We start from the raw sequence: 15,917 nt of genomic DNA on the forward strand, positions 1-15,917 counted from the left end.
TGGTGAAATATTATGTTATTTATGTTATTAAATATTTTACCGCATTTTTTGCTTCAAAAATTTTTATCCCTATTTTCCTACTCTAAAACCTTGGTGCATCTTATGTTCTGAAAAATATGGTACTTCGCCTGCACATTTTATTTCGCCTTCACAAGCAGTGTGGGCAAGGTGGGTGTTGACACTCCCATTTTATGGATAAGGAAATGAGGCTCTGAGATATTGTGTAATGTAGCAAAGGTGGGATTTGAATCCAAGCCTACATGCCTCCAAGGTCCACGTTTTTCACCACTACGTTCACCCCCTCCTGGCGGGAAATGGACTTCCTACTGACCAGCAGGCTGTGTGCCAGTTGTCCTGAGACTTGGTCATAAGTCCTCTGTATTAGTTTCCTGTTTTAATAATAAATTACCACAATTTCATGGTTTAAAACAATTTATTATCTCACAGTTCTGGAGGTCAGGAGCCTGAAATGGGTCTTATTGTAACAGGGAAGACTGGAGTCCGGCCATTTGCTGCCATGTACAAGCATTAGACAAAGATTTGTGGGAAAGGAAAGAGGTTTTCTTTAACAGGCTACCTAACTTAAAGGGGCTGAGAGCATTTCTGCTCAAAGTCAACCTCTTCTGCAAAGCACAGAAAGCCAGCCACCCCAGGATCAGAGTCAGCATCCAGACATCTCTCCCCAATTCATCTATCCTCTTCTATCCCATGGCAGCTACATGAACAGGTCTCCATCCTCAGGCGCTCTCTCTGTGGTGCGCACATGTGGGTTCTAGTGTCGCCATCACCCTGTGAAGCTTTCCCTCTCTCCTGGGGTCTGGGGTGCACTGCCAGATCACTCTAGATGGCCATGCAGGGGAAGTTCCATCCACGGCGCCCTGGCACAGGAGGCTTCCTGTGCACCTGAGGCAGAGAAATGTTCCCAGCTCATGCCTCCATGTGCTGCTCCCAGCCCCCGTGTGCTGCTCTCAGGGCGAGCAAGGCTCATTCTGTGGAAGCACAATGCAGCACGGGGCCCCGCCTCTGTGAGCTGGCTTCCTACCGTGCAAGGCCTCAGCCCTGGGTGCTCCCAACCATGCAGGGAGAAGAAAGAGAGACTTCTGTCTGCATTCTGTTTTAAAGTCCCCTCCCCAAATCCCACACACCATGGGACTGTCCAGCTTTTCAACCAATATGTGCTAATATCGGCCATGTTTGTCTTCGCCCCTCTTCCGGCTTCCATGTTATGTTCCTCAAGGGAGCAAGGTCTCCAGTCATGAGCAAGGGCACAAATGTCTCGGTCTGGGGCAGGGCAACCAGCTACTGCTGTGGCCTGCTGACCTCCACCATACACGTGTATTTTGACCTTTTCAGCCTGCACAGCCTCAGGGCAAGCTCCCTCTGGCTGAGTCACGAGCTGCCCAGTGGCCGGGGCAGTGCATGCTGGTTTGTTTACTGTTGCCTTGAGAGCAGCCTCCTCTGCAGAGGCCCTTCCCTTCTCCAGCTGCTGTTTCAGTCTGCCTCCTCAGGGTTTCTCCCCGCTCCCTGCCTTCTCCTGGGGGTGGAGGGCAGCATCTCATGCTGGATTGGGGTTTCCCCGTTTCCCAGTGATCTGGCCAGACCCCGCTGTTCCATTATGGAGCTAAAATCAAGGATGTCAGTAGGGATGCCTTTTTTCACTCTTTCCAGAGGTTCTGGGAGAATCTGTTTTCTTACCTTTCCAGCTTCCAGAGGCAGCCTGCATTCTTTGGCTCATGGCCCCTTCCTCCATCTTCAAAGCACATCACTCCAACCTCATTTTTGTTGTCACATCTCCTTTTTCTCTAACCCTTCATTATTAAGGGCCAGTTTCCTCAACCCAAAGCTAGGCTGGAAGGGAAAGGCCCATTGAGTGGGTAGTGCAATCCTCCCCTCCCCTCAGATGCTCCCTGGTCAGGATCATGGAACTTGGGCATGGCCTCAATCTGCAGAAGGATGTGTCCAAAGCAGAGGGTCAGAAGGAAACAAGCTGGATGACCACCTACAGAATTCAGAGTTGGGCTGAGTTAGAGGCAATGGAGAAGGCAATCAGCCAAGTTCACTACTACAGGCTTCCCCTCCACATTTTTGACAGACCCTTGCCAGAATATGCCATGCAACAGAAACCTCACTCCTTTCAAAGACAGCTGGTTCCATTGCTGCAGCTCTAGTTGTTAAAATTTCTTCCTTAACATAAGCCTTCTTCCTCATAAAGGTACTCATTGGTCCTGACTCCACTGAGGCTGAATCCCTCTTCAGGAGGTGAGGACATCAAGTGTAATGAAGATTTTGAAGGGTGCTTTTGCTAAATCAAAGGTACCATTTGCACCTGGGGCGTGTTCTGCTGTCCTCCACTGCCACAGTAATAGTAGATACTCTGAGTGCTATCAGGGTCCTATGGACAATACTAATGTGGTGCCTGTCACATGATAAAGAGCTCTTAAGGGAAATGCCTGGGATTGGTGTCCAATAGCAGAGCAGCTTCAACCTAGAAAGAGAAGGGCAGAAGCATGTTGGAAACTCAGCCAGGAGCCCCAGGCTCCTCTCTATAAAGCAGCCACCAGAATTGAGACTGGCAGCAAGTGATAAAAATTACGTATGGTGTGTGCGTGACCTTCTATAGCCTTAGTCCAAACTGAAATTACAACTCAGGCCTGAGGTTTTTTTCTTTCTGCCTCAGGCGCACAGGCCCTGCTGCCCCTGCCTCTCTGCCATGGTTCTCCTTCTCCCATCTGTTGAAACCACTGAGTGTTTCTATGTCAGTCCTGGGCCTGTGCCATTTACCGTCCATGCCATTCCTTTTCCTCCTGCCTGGTCTGTATTATAGGAAGTGACCCTGGTGTTTTCCAGGCCTCCAGATCAGCTGGCTTTCTGCATATTTGGTCAATGGAAGGCACTGGAGGGAGACTAGGGGAGAGGCTCTTTCTCCCTAACATACACTCCTGACTGCATCTCTACTTTTCCTCTATGGCTGCAGCATTTTTGGGCGTACCTGGTTCCTGCACCCTGACAACCTCCTCCCACTGACCTTCTGACCTAGAAGTAGAAGTGACTTTTCTGCTGCTGCTAATCTCTGAGTTGCATCATGTTCCCCAGTGGGTTTGTGGTTCTTTCATCACTTGTATAACTAGTTCTCTTTATTAACATCTCTCTTTTTAAATACTCAAAGTAGTATTTGTTTCCAGACTAGAAATTACCCATTACACATTACTTCTATGTTCTAGAAGTCCTGAACTCCCTCCCTTACACTGAGTGTTGATTTTCCCATCTAACAGCCTTGGTAACTGATTTAGAAAATTCCTGTCTCTTTTCTATATCTTCCTCTGAAAAGGAAGATATAGGTCCATGAGACCCACAAAGGGCAAGGGTGGGATCTGGTTACCATTCAACTCAACAAATATTTACTTGGTTCCCAGCACTTATGCATTCTTTTAACATATATTTATTGAGCACCTACTGTTTTCCAGGCACGTTATAGGATCTGGGGATTTAGTTCTAAACCAGACAAAGTCTTTGTGTTTGTGGAATCTTTCTTCTAGTGGGGGAAGAAAATGAACTAATAAGCAAATAAATCTATAGCACATCAGATGGTGATAAGAGCTACAGAGAAAATACAAAGCTGGATAAAGGGATGGGGAGTGTCTAAGAGGTTTGCCTTTTTATACAAGGAACCAGGAAAATCCCTCCGGTAAGGTGACTTTTGAGTAGAGACCTGACTGCTGGGGGAGTGAGCTTAGAGGGTAGCTGAAAGAGGAACATAGCAGGCAGAGGTAAAAGCAAACACAAAAGCAGATCCCAAGATAGAGTGGCCTTGATATATTCAAAAAAGCAGCAAGGAAACAAGGATGGGTGGAGTGGAGTGAACAAGGGAAAGAGTGATAGGAGATAAGGAAAGAGAGGGGGAGGGGAGAAACATATGGGGCATTGGCGGTAAGAACTTTGGCTTTTACTTTGAGATGAAAATCATTGGCAGGTTTTGAAAAAATAAATGACTCTATGGTCTTTGGGAAAGCCCGTTCTGACTGCAGCATTGTGAATAAACTAGGGGGGGCAAGGAGACCTATATCAATAACCAGAAGGCTAGAGCAATAACCTAGGAAGAGTTGATGATGGCTTGGACCAGGTAGAAATGGTGGAGACAGTTATCTGTGGTTGGACGCTGACTATATTTTACAGCTAGAGTCAATAGGATTTGCTGATAGAGTGTGAAAGAAGGGATCACAGGTGACTCTGTTTCTAGACATGGGAAACTGAGAGAATGAAGTTGACATTTATTAAGATGAGGAAGACTGTGGGAGGAAGTAGTTTGGGAGGGAAGGTTGGAAGTCGTTTTTGGACATGTTGAGTTTGAGATGCCTGTCAGCCAACCAGATGGATGTGTCAAGCAGGCAGTTGGATATGAGCGAGTCCAGAATTGACAGGAGAGGCAAAGTTGAGAGCTGTCAAAGAACAGGTGCTGTTTGATGTGGTGAGACTGGATGGGATTCCCCTAGGGAGTGAGTGTAAATAACTGCCTGGGAGGAGAGGCCTGAGCCCTGAGCACTCCTGTGTTTAGAGGTCAAGAAAATGTGGAAAAACCAGGAGAGGGGGCTGAGAATGTGTGTGTGTGTGGGAAAGAGAGAGAATCCATGCCTAACTGTAGGTCCTACAACTCTGTGTTTGTGTGGCAGAGGGAAGCCAAATGTACTTTGAATATGCAGGCAAAGTTCCAGGCTTGCACTGAGTTCATTGAACTCCCAAAAATCTCCTATAAGCAGGGTTCATTGATCTCTCTAAGAAGCCCCCATACCTTGAGTTCAGTGCAATCCCCACAAACACACAACTGGACCTGAGTCCAGTAGCTTCCCCTGGACATTCTCACAGTCAGAGAAGCCCCTCTGCCTGAATTCATGAGTCCCTGGGGAGGCTTTGCAGCCTGAATTTACAGTATTTCACAAAAAGGTCCTACAGCTCAGTTCAGTCACTTCACTAGGACATCCCCAGTGCCTGAGTTCCAGGCACTTCTTAAGGGTTCCTGCAGCCTGAGTTCAAAGCATTCCAGAAGAAGACCCTTGCAGCCTGAATCCCTCTATGTCCTACACCCCAGAAACTCTCATTCCCCTGCATGGCCTCAGAAGTCACTGTAGCCCCAGTTCCCATTACTCCAGGCTCACTCCTCAGGATCTAAATTCCAGAGACCCAAGCTCATTACAACAACTGAAGCCAGGAATCTTTACCTTCAGTGGAGGGAGAGAACCCCAGTGCTCACCCTGACAAAGACCTCTGCCCCTGGCTGGCAGCCTAGGATCCTCGCCTTCCAAGTCCCTAGGAGACCCTCAGGGATGGCCACAGGCAGATCAGGGTGCAGACTCAGGATGATGGGAAAGTAGGATCCCAGGCAAGGGTGGGGTGTCTCTCCCTGGCAGCTCTCTCCCCTCCCTTATTTCTCCCAGCTCTGCAGACCTTTGAGAGCAACTCCCAAGCCATGCTACCTGAATGGACTCCACAGTGAGATGGAAGAGGCCAAAATGGCCCTCACCCAGGCCAGCATCTTTGCAGGGAGCTGATGGAGGTTTCTGTTAAAGAACTCGTCAACTTCACCCTTTAGGAAGAAAGTTTTGGACTGGGTGAGCCAAGGGCTCTGGCTCTCTGCTACAGAGGTCAGGAAATCATTTCTTTAAAAAAAAAAAAAAAAAAGACATTCTTTGCCCTCCCCTCCCCCCGCCAATGCCAGAAAATTTAACTTGGTAACAACAGGGACTCTAAAAGATTTTAAGCAGATGAGGGCAAGATGACATTTGGATTTTTAAAGAATCTGCTGGCTAGTGATCTGGGGAATGGCTTATAGTGGGATGTCTGAAGCAAAAGAGACCAGTGAGGAGGTGGTTGTACTTGTCTAGGCAAGAGATGCGGCGGGATTATACTAGGGTGGCAGCAGAGCTGTTGGAGGAAGCAGAAGTATATGAGAGAATGTTTTAGGAGGCAGAATGGACATGTCTTGGGGATGATTTGAGTATATAGGGAGAGGGCAAGCATTCATTTAACACATACTTCGTGAGTACCTTCTACAGTTCAAGGTGCTTGGATTGTAGGATCAAGAAAAAAATCTCTCTGACCTGGTAGAGTTTACATTCCAGGGAACGGCTCCCAGGATCTGCCTCTGGTGCCTGGATGGATGATGGCTGTTACTGAGATGGGACACTGGTGGGGGAGGGGAGATGGAACTGCATCTCAGTGGATTGAGAAATAATAAGAAATGAAGAAGCAGAGAATGTTGTGGGTCCTTCTTCCACAAAGTTTGCCCAGGAGGAGGAGGAGGGTGGCCTATTTGTGTCCTCAGGGGAGAGCAGGTGATGGGGCCCAGATGAGAGCACAAGTAACTGTGGTTCAAAGCCAAGTAGGGAGGGCAAAGGAGGAGGCACAAGGGACCGAAGCATACTCTGCAGTTTCCGTGGCTCCTGTAGGCATCAACGAGCCCATCTTCTCTGGCTGCTCTGGACTGTTTACCTCTGAGGATCCTCTCTGCCCCTATAGACGGAAACACAGCATGCTGAGAAGCGCTCAGCTTGTAGGATTGGCGGATTTAGATTTGCAACTACCTGGCTGCTTCCTGGAGGTGAATTTGCTAACCATGCTAAGCCTCAGTTTTCTCATCTGTAAAAAAAAAGTGTCTTTGTAGGGATGAAATGAACTGTACACTTAAAAATGGCAAATTTTATGTTATATATATTGTCCCACACTTGTAAAAATTAATAATATAATATACCAACTGTACACATTAAATGGTGTATTATATGGTATGGAAGTTACATCTCAATAGAGCTGTTTAAAAAACATGAACAGGCATGTTGAGTTATTGCCTGTGAAATGATATTGTTTAGAAATTATGCCAACTTACCACCAAGTTCACTTTTATTTGTTGGTATATACCAACCCCTATGTGCACAGTTTATCAGTTCATTTTCACCCTAAGTGTTGTAATTAAAAGGCCAAGACCTCCAAACAGTTTTAGGAAGAGAGTCAAAGAGCACCTCGTCGGGTTCCTTGGATCCTGGGTCTGGTTCTGTTTTCAGAGGTTGTCAGAGTCCATCAGCAAGCTCACTTGTGGGAACCAAGTTCTGGAGAATCCAAGCCTCAGCTCCAGACATTTGTGAGGCTGTTTAATAAACGGGGAGGTCAGTTGATTCATTCACCAATGGGGACACACCAAGAACCCGGGGGCAGGGCACCTGGCAAGCAGAGCAAAAGAACACAGGTGCTCGTGTTCTTCAGTGACCTCCCCCGACAGTAACCACACCCAGGGTTTGCATTGGCCTAGTTGAGTTTTTTATGGAATGAAAGCCAATGACTCAGAACAGCTAGTAATTGAAAAATAATTTTTAAAAATTTAAATAGTAAATAAAAAATAATGAATTACAAATAATTGCCCTGGCTGGTGTTGCTCAGTGGGTTGAGTGCCAGCCTGTAAATCCAAAGGTCCCCCGTTCAATTCCCGGTCAGGGCACACGCCTGGGCTCACACAGAGATGTTTCTCTCCCTCCTCTTCTCCCTTACTTCCCCTCTCTCTAAAAAATAAATGAAGTCTTTAAACATTTATTTAAAAATCACAAATACTTGATTTCCCCCTTCTAATTTAACTTCTGCTAAGGCCAAATTTATGTTTATTTATGTGAAACATATGGATATGCACTTAGTTTGGAGAATTCTACTGCTCTACAGCGCCTGTTAGGAAAACTGCAGTCCCCCCACTCCCGGTTCTCACTTCCCAGAGGAAAAACTCTCAACTCTTTTAGTGGGTGCTGTTTCTTTTTTGTATCTACTCTTCTTTCTATTTTACAGATTAGAAAGCAGCTGGAGACATCCTAGATGAGAGCCCCAGTTTTGATGGTTGCTCTACCAGAGCGGTTAATACTGCATCCTAACCAGTTTACCACGGCTAACTGGTTCATATTGCTCCACAAATTGCAAAGTATTTTCCTCTATATTATACTGCTTCTTTCTTTAAAGAAAAACTTATCTTTTTTACTGTGGTAAAATGTACATAACATAAAATACATCATTTTAACCATTTCTGAGTGCACAGTTTAGTGGCGGTAAGTACATTCACACTGTCGTACAACCGTCACGGCCATCTCTCTTCCAAACTGCTTCATCTCACGTGCCGAGATCTGTACCCATCGAACAGTGGCTGGCTGTTCACTCTCTTCAGCCCCTGGTCACATCCATTCTGCTTTTTTTCTGTGAATTTGACAATTCTAGGTACCTCCTATAAGCTCAATCATGTAATATTTGGCCTTTTGTGTCTAGCTTATTTCACTTAGCATAATGTTTTCAAGGTTCACTTAATGTCCTCGATAGGTTCTTGGAAACTGTGACTTTATGCAAAATGACCTATACCGAAACTAATTTTGCCATAGGCTGATTAACACAAACAAGAGTTAAGTTCCTATGGCATATTTCTAGTCACATAAACATCACCCAACTTCTGAATAAAGACCCAAAATACTTCTAATATTAAACATTGAAATAAACATGAGCTATATATACATTTAAGACAGATTAATAAAGCCAAGTAAGAAAAATCTTTTCAGACCTGCTTAATCCATTTTGGGGGTGCAGGGGGCCAGAGCCTATCCTGGCAGTTCAGGGTGCAAGGCGGGACCCACCCTGGACAGGACGCCCTTCCATCACAGGACATACGCACACACCCCCACACTCACTCAGACTGGGACGATGTAGACAGGCCAATTCACCTCCTGTGCACGGCTGTGGGAAGTGGGAGGAAACCCAGGCAGGCATAGGGAGAATGTACAAATTCCACACCGACAATGGCCCTGGCCAGGAATCGTTGTTTTTTTTTTATCATCAGTGACATGAAAAAAAGATGTTGAACAAAGTGACCAAAAAGAGGACCTGCTATACCAGAATTTCATTCCTTTTTTAGGCTGAATAATATTATATTGCATGTATATACAACATTGTGTTTATTCATTCATCTATTGGGGGGCATTTGGATTGTTTCCATCCTTCGGCTGTTGTGAATAATGCTGCTCTGAACGTGGGCGCACAAATATCTGTTCGGGTTTCTGCTTTCAATTCTTTCAGGTATATACCTCAAAGAGGAATTGTTGGATTGTATGATAATTCTGCTTAATTTTTTGAGGATCCTACCTCCTCTTTCTGGCAATAATTTTATGGCAGAGATAAGGCAGATAGATACGAAGACAGCTGTTGCCATAAAGAGGACAAGACATTTGGTGTTGTCTCTTGGGGTTATAAACGGCATTAAGCAATGAATAAGATATGTCAGTGAACAACTATGACTCAGTAACAATGCCAAGCCTTTAAAACCAAATAGCCAATTACTAGCTCCAGCATCAAAGACACACCAAAGGCTTTTAAAAACAATTCCCACAGTGAAAGACATGATGAAATTGCTGTGTAGGGGATAGAGCCTTTGATTGTTAATAAGATTGTGAATAATCACAAAGGAACATATTTCGTATTCATAACATCTAGTGAGAACCCTGTATCTCATATCTGGATGAGGGCCAATCAAGACATCGAGGTCTGTCAAGGCTGTCCAACCTTTTGGCATCTCTGGGCCACACTGAAAGAAGAAGAGTTGTCTTGGGCCGCACATTAAATACATTGTGACACGTAATCACACACACACACAAATCTCATAATATTTTAAGCAAATTTACGATTTTGTGTTGGGCTGCATTCACAGACATCCTGAGCAGCATGTGGCCCAGGGACCGCAGGTTGGACACCTAAATGATTTTGGTGATCTTGGCCCTACAGATTATAAGCAAATTCCAAAAGCCACAGTCTCTGAGCTCCTCCACTAAGGGGCTAGAATCTTTCCAAACCCCTCCCGCCTTCCCTCTGAGAGTTTGGAGTTCCTTACCACTACTGGGGCCTACCCTCCTCCAGAAGGGAGCTCCCCGCTCTCCATTGCCCCACCTGGAAGCCAGGCCTGATGTTAGCGGGGCTTCCACCCTCCCAGCCTAAGGTGCTGTCCAGATGCTGAGTTGGGAGCCTCCGCTGTCTCCGGAAATACCATGGGAGCTGTCCAGCCTGGAAGCCAGGGAAAGCCTCACAGAACTGGAAATGCCTGCACAGCCCAGGACCCAGAGCCTCTGAGACAAGCTAGCATAGCCAGGAGGGCCCTTAGAGGCCACACCCATGTACAGAGGAGGAAACTGAGGGCCAGAGTGGGTTGGCACAGGGACCTGTAACCCAGCAGCAGAAGCAGAAACAGAAGCGGGTCTTCCACCTCTGAGTCCAGTGCTTTTGCCATATTGCCACACTGCGGGCTTCTCCCCCCACACTATACAACATTATATGCTCACTGACCAGCATCTATTGGGTACACTCCTGTCACTGACAGTGACACTCACTTATATGGCCCTTTATTAGTTGCTTTTATTGTTATCATTTAAATTTTGCCACTATACTGTGATTAGCTATGGCAGTGTTATCATCATTACCCCCCATTTCCAGATGCAGAAACTGAGGCACAGAGACATGCCTCGGAGACTGAAACCAGTAGCAAGAGGAATGGGTCAGGGAAGGCTGCTCAGAAGAGGAGATGTCTGAGCTGGCTTGGGAAGAAGGGGTTCACTTGGAGAGTGAGGGGAGGGAAGAACACTATGGGAAGCACAAAGGCCTGGATTTATGGGAGAGTGAATGGGGGGGGAGAGAGAGAACAGCGTGGCAGCAGTGTGAGGGTGAGGTGCAAGTAGTGGGCAATGTAGGGGAGGGGACAGTTTGCACAGCCATCCCCAAAGTCTCCCTCTGAGGGAAGATATCCAGTAGTCCTGGGGCAGTGAATAGTCTATACCTCAACCCTAAGTAGCTAGTAGCAAAATTTCCCTGAAGTCCCCCCTGAGGGCATTTCTGAGAGGGTTATAGCTTATCCCTCCAGGTATACTGTAAATTCCCCTAAGTATGAATGCCATCAATGTTCTTGGGGTGTCCTTCCTTCCCACCCCAGGGCCAACTCATGGATGGTAGCTCCATGTCTTCTATGATAAAGACTCGGGAGTCTGGCTGCTAAAGCACAGGCCTTAGCCCCCAGCCTTGGGGCACATACCTGCCTTCTTGCATGTGTGGCTGGGGGCGTGGGAGGAAGGGTAGTTGATGGAAGGCCTGGGGCACAGGTCACGATGCTGTGCTGAAGTTGCCTCCAGATTGGGTAGGACAAGGGAATGATGGAAACTTACACTCATTGAACATTTACTGTGCACATGACTCCATTTGAAACCTTTAAATATGCTGTCTTATCTAATCCTCTAAACCACTTTTATTTTGCAGTTGAGGAAACCGAGGCTCAGAGTGGTAAGAGAACTTTCCCAGGGTGTTCGCACCGAGGCCATGCTTCCCACAGGCTGTGGGGAGTCTGTGGCAAGCCTGGAAGTCGGGAGGCTTTGGCTCCAGGACCCCCATTAGCTTTGCTGACCTTTCTTAGAACTGCATGGCAGTCTTAACTCTTCCAGCCAGCCTTGCTCCCTTCCCTGTCTCTCACATGGTCCTGCCCGTCTGACTTCTGATGGCTTCCCAGCTTCCCCATTTTTTGCACACAGGCATTTACCTAATGAACCTTTGCACATCTAACCCTGCCTGGGTGTCTGCTTCTTGAGAGACTGGGGCTAGCACAGCCACACAGCTGGTGCCTGGCTGGCTGGGCCCAGGCCAACCCATGCTCACTCTTCTGTGTCATATGCCACCTGCCATGACACACTCACAAGCATCTAGGACAAATGTGGAACTGACCGCCTGGTTTTCCTTAAACGTGTATGTGACAGAGCTCCTTGGCCCTCTTCCCTTCTGCAATGCACTCGCTTCCTTCTAGAGGGGCTGGCTCTCTGATGGCAGAGAACTCTGTGTGCCTCCCTCCCTGCTGCTTCTCACTGTTCCCCGGGACACCCGTGGAGAAGAAAGCCTGTGCAGGTTTATTTCCCCCTCAGAATGAATCTTCAAGACTGTTTTGCACCTGCCTCTCAGTTTCAGTTCTTAATTTTCCCAAGGTCTAAACAATTTCCTCTACAACAACAATGTTCAAAGGCTCCTGAGCTTTGCACAGCCTTTGTAACCCCCAAATAAACAAAATCTAAAGTAATTCTACAGGTGGTATAGATGCACCTCCATAGGAGAAAGGGTTCTTTCTACAAATTGAATCGTTTTATATTCAAGGGGTGGGAGGACTCCTTATCTTAAGGAATGCTGAATCTATGGTTTATTCTCCCTTTTTCCCCAGTCCCAGACTGTACAGAGTGGGTACTGGGTAAATATTTTTAGCGTGAAAAAATGATGATCCTTATTGAAGTCGTTTTATAAATTCAGATTTTCTCATGACCTGTTTCCGGAAAGTAGATTACTATACTGTTAGCTGTTGGAATAGGAAAGGAATAATATGCCATTCTTCCTGCTTTCAGAAATATAGTAAGAGATCATTGAGCCCATATTTCAAATCTAATTAATTCTAAATAGCCCTGGCTGCTCTCTCAAGGCTCTAGGCAAAGAAAATGAACACGATCATTTTTAAAGACTTCTGTGTTAGGAGGTGGGAGGACACCTGAACTAGAAGTACACTGTACTTGGATATCCTATTAGAGGTTTTATGTCCTTATCTACTGAAAGTATCTCAGACACCTCTTTGCAGGGCTGTCTATTCTGACTAGATGACATCAGCCCTTGATCAGCCAGGCAAAACATTACAGACTGCCTAGGAATTCAGCTGCGGCCCAGAAGAAACAGGGGCACGGGCACGGAGGAGTTGGATGTTATAAGAGGGCTGATTAACCAGACAGAAGTGGATGCTAGGCCCAAATAATCAATGCCCAGAATTATATCCTAGGGGTTCCAAAATACATATACCCCAGACCCCGCCACGTGGCCTCAGTCCCTATCTCTCTTTTATAAGTCCTACATATCCTCTAAAGTCCAACTCAGCTTTCACTTCCATGAAGCCTTCTGTGGCTACCCTGTTCCACACTGATCTCTAGGCCCATTTCTAGATTCTTAAAGGGATTAGAGGCTGTTCTGTACAACATTGCACTTATTCTACTAAGTCCTGCATTTTATAGCTACATTCATGTAACATTTGTCTCCACAACTCAATCACAAGAGCAATGTTGGAATCTTCGTGTTCTCCTCAATTCCAGACACACAATAAGTAAATACTGGTTGGAATGGATACATGCTAAGCATTCAATAAGTGACTGTTGATATGGCATTCAACAAATGCTCAATAAATGCCTATTGGTTTGGTTTATAGAAAGTGCTCAGTAAATGCCTGCTAGTTTGGTATACAGTAGGAGTTCACTAAGTGGTCAACTTGATTTAATAGGGTTTTCTGGGCCTCCTACTTGTTGAGGACTAGCTAAGCTGGTTGGGGCATCTGTCAGGCAGTGGGAAACTGGGTTGGGTTCTGAAGGACAACTAGGACAAGAGAGCTCCCAAAGCAGTCCAAGGCGAGGAGTGAGCTGGTGGGGAAAATCCAAGCCAAGTTCTTGCATGGGTCCCAGAGTCAAGGTCTAGAGAGCCAAGATACAAGTGTCAGGTCCCAAGAGGCACCTACAGTAACTTTCAACAACACCTCCTCAGGGAAGCCTTCCTTGATTTCACCATTCAAAGTAGCCATCCCCTACCCTATCACTCTCTGGTACACTATCCTATTTTATTTTCTTAGCATTCATACTACTTGGTATTATCAACATCACTAGGATTTCCCCACACACCCAGGACACACCCACCTTCCCCTTAGAATATAAACCCTTGTTTGATACTTCCCCTGTTCACCAAAAGGGCCCCATGGCTAGGAGAGTGCCTGCACATGACAGGTGCTCGAGAAATACATATTGAATGAATGACTGAATGAACTGAGATGCCAAAAGAAAGCAAGTCAAGAGGAAGTGGATTGAGATGGATCTGGGTGGGAAATGGCAAAGGTCTGGCCTTCAGCTGTAATTCCCATGAGCCTGTGTTGGTGTTTTCTACCACCTTTGTGGGACTGCAGGTGTTATAAATGATAGTGTTTGATTATTTTAAAGGATCAGAGAGGATGAAGGAAGAGAGAGTCAGACTATTCCTTTAACATTTATTCTATCCTCTAATAAGATTTAAAATGGCTCATCTATCTTCTTATTGGAGGAACCTACAGGATTTTAGAGAATATGAATAGATATAGTAGATAAAACAAAGCACATTATGCCTGTTTTATTATAAAAGTAATAAGTAATAAATTTGGGTTATTATTCAGCATATATTTACTCTCCTCCCATTTCTACTGGGGGTGGCATATACTTCCCTGACTCACTGATGTTGGCTTGTCCATGTAACTTGCTTTAGCCAATGAAATGTTATTAAAATGATGTAAGCAGAGACTTCACATGTGTTTATACCATTTGACTTGTGTCTTGGAATCTGGTGATCTGGGAGAAGTAAATCCTAGATGCTGTCCCTTCAGTCAAAGCCAAATGAAGACACGTGGAACAGACCTAAGCCTGACGAGCAATGAGGAGCAGGCCCTGATGGCCCTGCAGCCTGAGAAACAGCACACCTAACCTAGATCAGTCAGATTGCAATTGCCCTGAGGATGTGTCAGCTTGAGCATAAATCCTTGTGTTAAAAGCCAGTGAGTTTGGGGGCTAGTCCATTATACAGCATTATTGTGGCAACAGCTGATAAATATATAACATATATGGCCCCTGAAGAAGAAAGTTAGAAAATAGAAGTAGAAAGGAAAAATATGACCCCAATGATCCCATCACCAACCGTCAGCACTGTGAGCATCATGACGTGCAGCTCTCAGCTATTTTTCTGTATGTTGCGGTAATGGGGGACTGCTGTTCACATCTTTCTGTGACCTGTTTTTTTCAAACCAATATATCATGAGCATCTTTCTAAGGCCATAGCATTTCAGTATTGCCTCATCGTCCTCCCATCAACCCTCCAAGGCAGGCTCAAGGGGCAACCTGATTTGCCCAAAGTCACACCTCTGGGAATCAGCAGAGCCCTCTGTGACTCCAAGTTCCGTGTTCTTTCCACCAGGCAGGTCCTCTCTTGGGGCCTCATTAGCATTTTTGGCACCTGGCAAGGTCGGCTCCTTCCCCAACAAGAACAAAATGAAACCTTTATCTTATCTGGAAGGAGAACATGAGTGTTTGGTTCCCCTGATTCACATGATCTTAAGGGCTGAGACAAAGCCTTGCTGCCAACCTCCCGTCGCAGGCCTCCTGGGGGATTGTCGTTTCCTCCTTGGGGTACAGGGAGACAAGGGCAAGCGGTTGAAAAGTATTTTCTGATGAAGCCCTCGGCAGGCTGACTGGTTTCCAATTTCATCTGGGGGAGAAACAAAGGTGTTCTTGTCTGCAGGAATGGAACAGAGGGTAGCTCCAATTCCTGTAGAAGAGCCAGCCCAGGAGCTGCTGGCACCACCCTAGGAAATGCAGGAAGACAGGCTGCATTCCAGACTCCAATGGCTTCAGCTAGAAAACCAGGAAAGATGGAGAAAGAGGCATAGAATGACCAGACCAGAAGCGACAGTCACTCACTCCTAAGCCAAGGGCCAGGACTCAGAGATGGAAAGCCTACCTTCAACAAATGGTATGGCCTCGATGTTCTCATCTGTCAAATAGTCGTGGAACTATGTGCCCCGAGGCTGGTGTGAGAATGATGAAGCAAGGAGTGCAAAAGAGCTGTGGAACAGCTGTGTTCACCTGCAGAATGCTGGCAGGGGGCAGTGTCCTCTGGACAAGAAGAGGAGCCAGGTCACGTGGTCTTCACTCTCCATGGGCAGCAGGGGGAAAAGAAGCCTGAATTTGGGGAGCTTCAGATGGAAAAAGGTAGACGCTACAGAATTCCTCAAGGTTTGCAGAAACTAGGCCCCAGTCTCAGCTTCTTCTGTGATCAGGATTTTCACTAGAGAAAGC

General features: G+C 46.2%; 1 long non-coding RNA gene across 1 annotated transcript; it reads right to left on the reverse strand.

Annotated features, from left to right (window-relative positions):
* Positions 1 to 423: 423 nt before the first annotated feature.
* LOC123480505 (uncharacterized) lies at positions 424 to 15,699 on the reverse strand. Its single transcript, XR_006656541.2, has 5 exons — positions 15,580 to 15,699; positions 7,008 to 7,132; positions 6,416 to 6,504; positions 5,469 to 5,578; positions 424 to 2,485 (listed from the first exon to the last, which is right to left on the reverse strand). It is a non-coding gene; the product is annotated as an uncharacterized lncRNA (long non-coding RNA).
* Positions 15,700 to 15,917: the final 218 nt, after the last annotated feature.

The sequence above is a fragment of the Desmodus rotundus genome, chromosome 7, assembly GCF_022682495.2.
Source record: "Desmodus rotundus isolate HL8 chromosome 7, HLdesRot8A.1, whole genome shotgun sequence".
NCBI classification, from domain to species: Eukaryota; Metazoa; Chordata; class Mammalia; order Chiroptera; family Phyllostomidae; genus Desmodus; species Desmodus rotundus.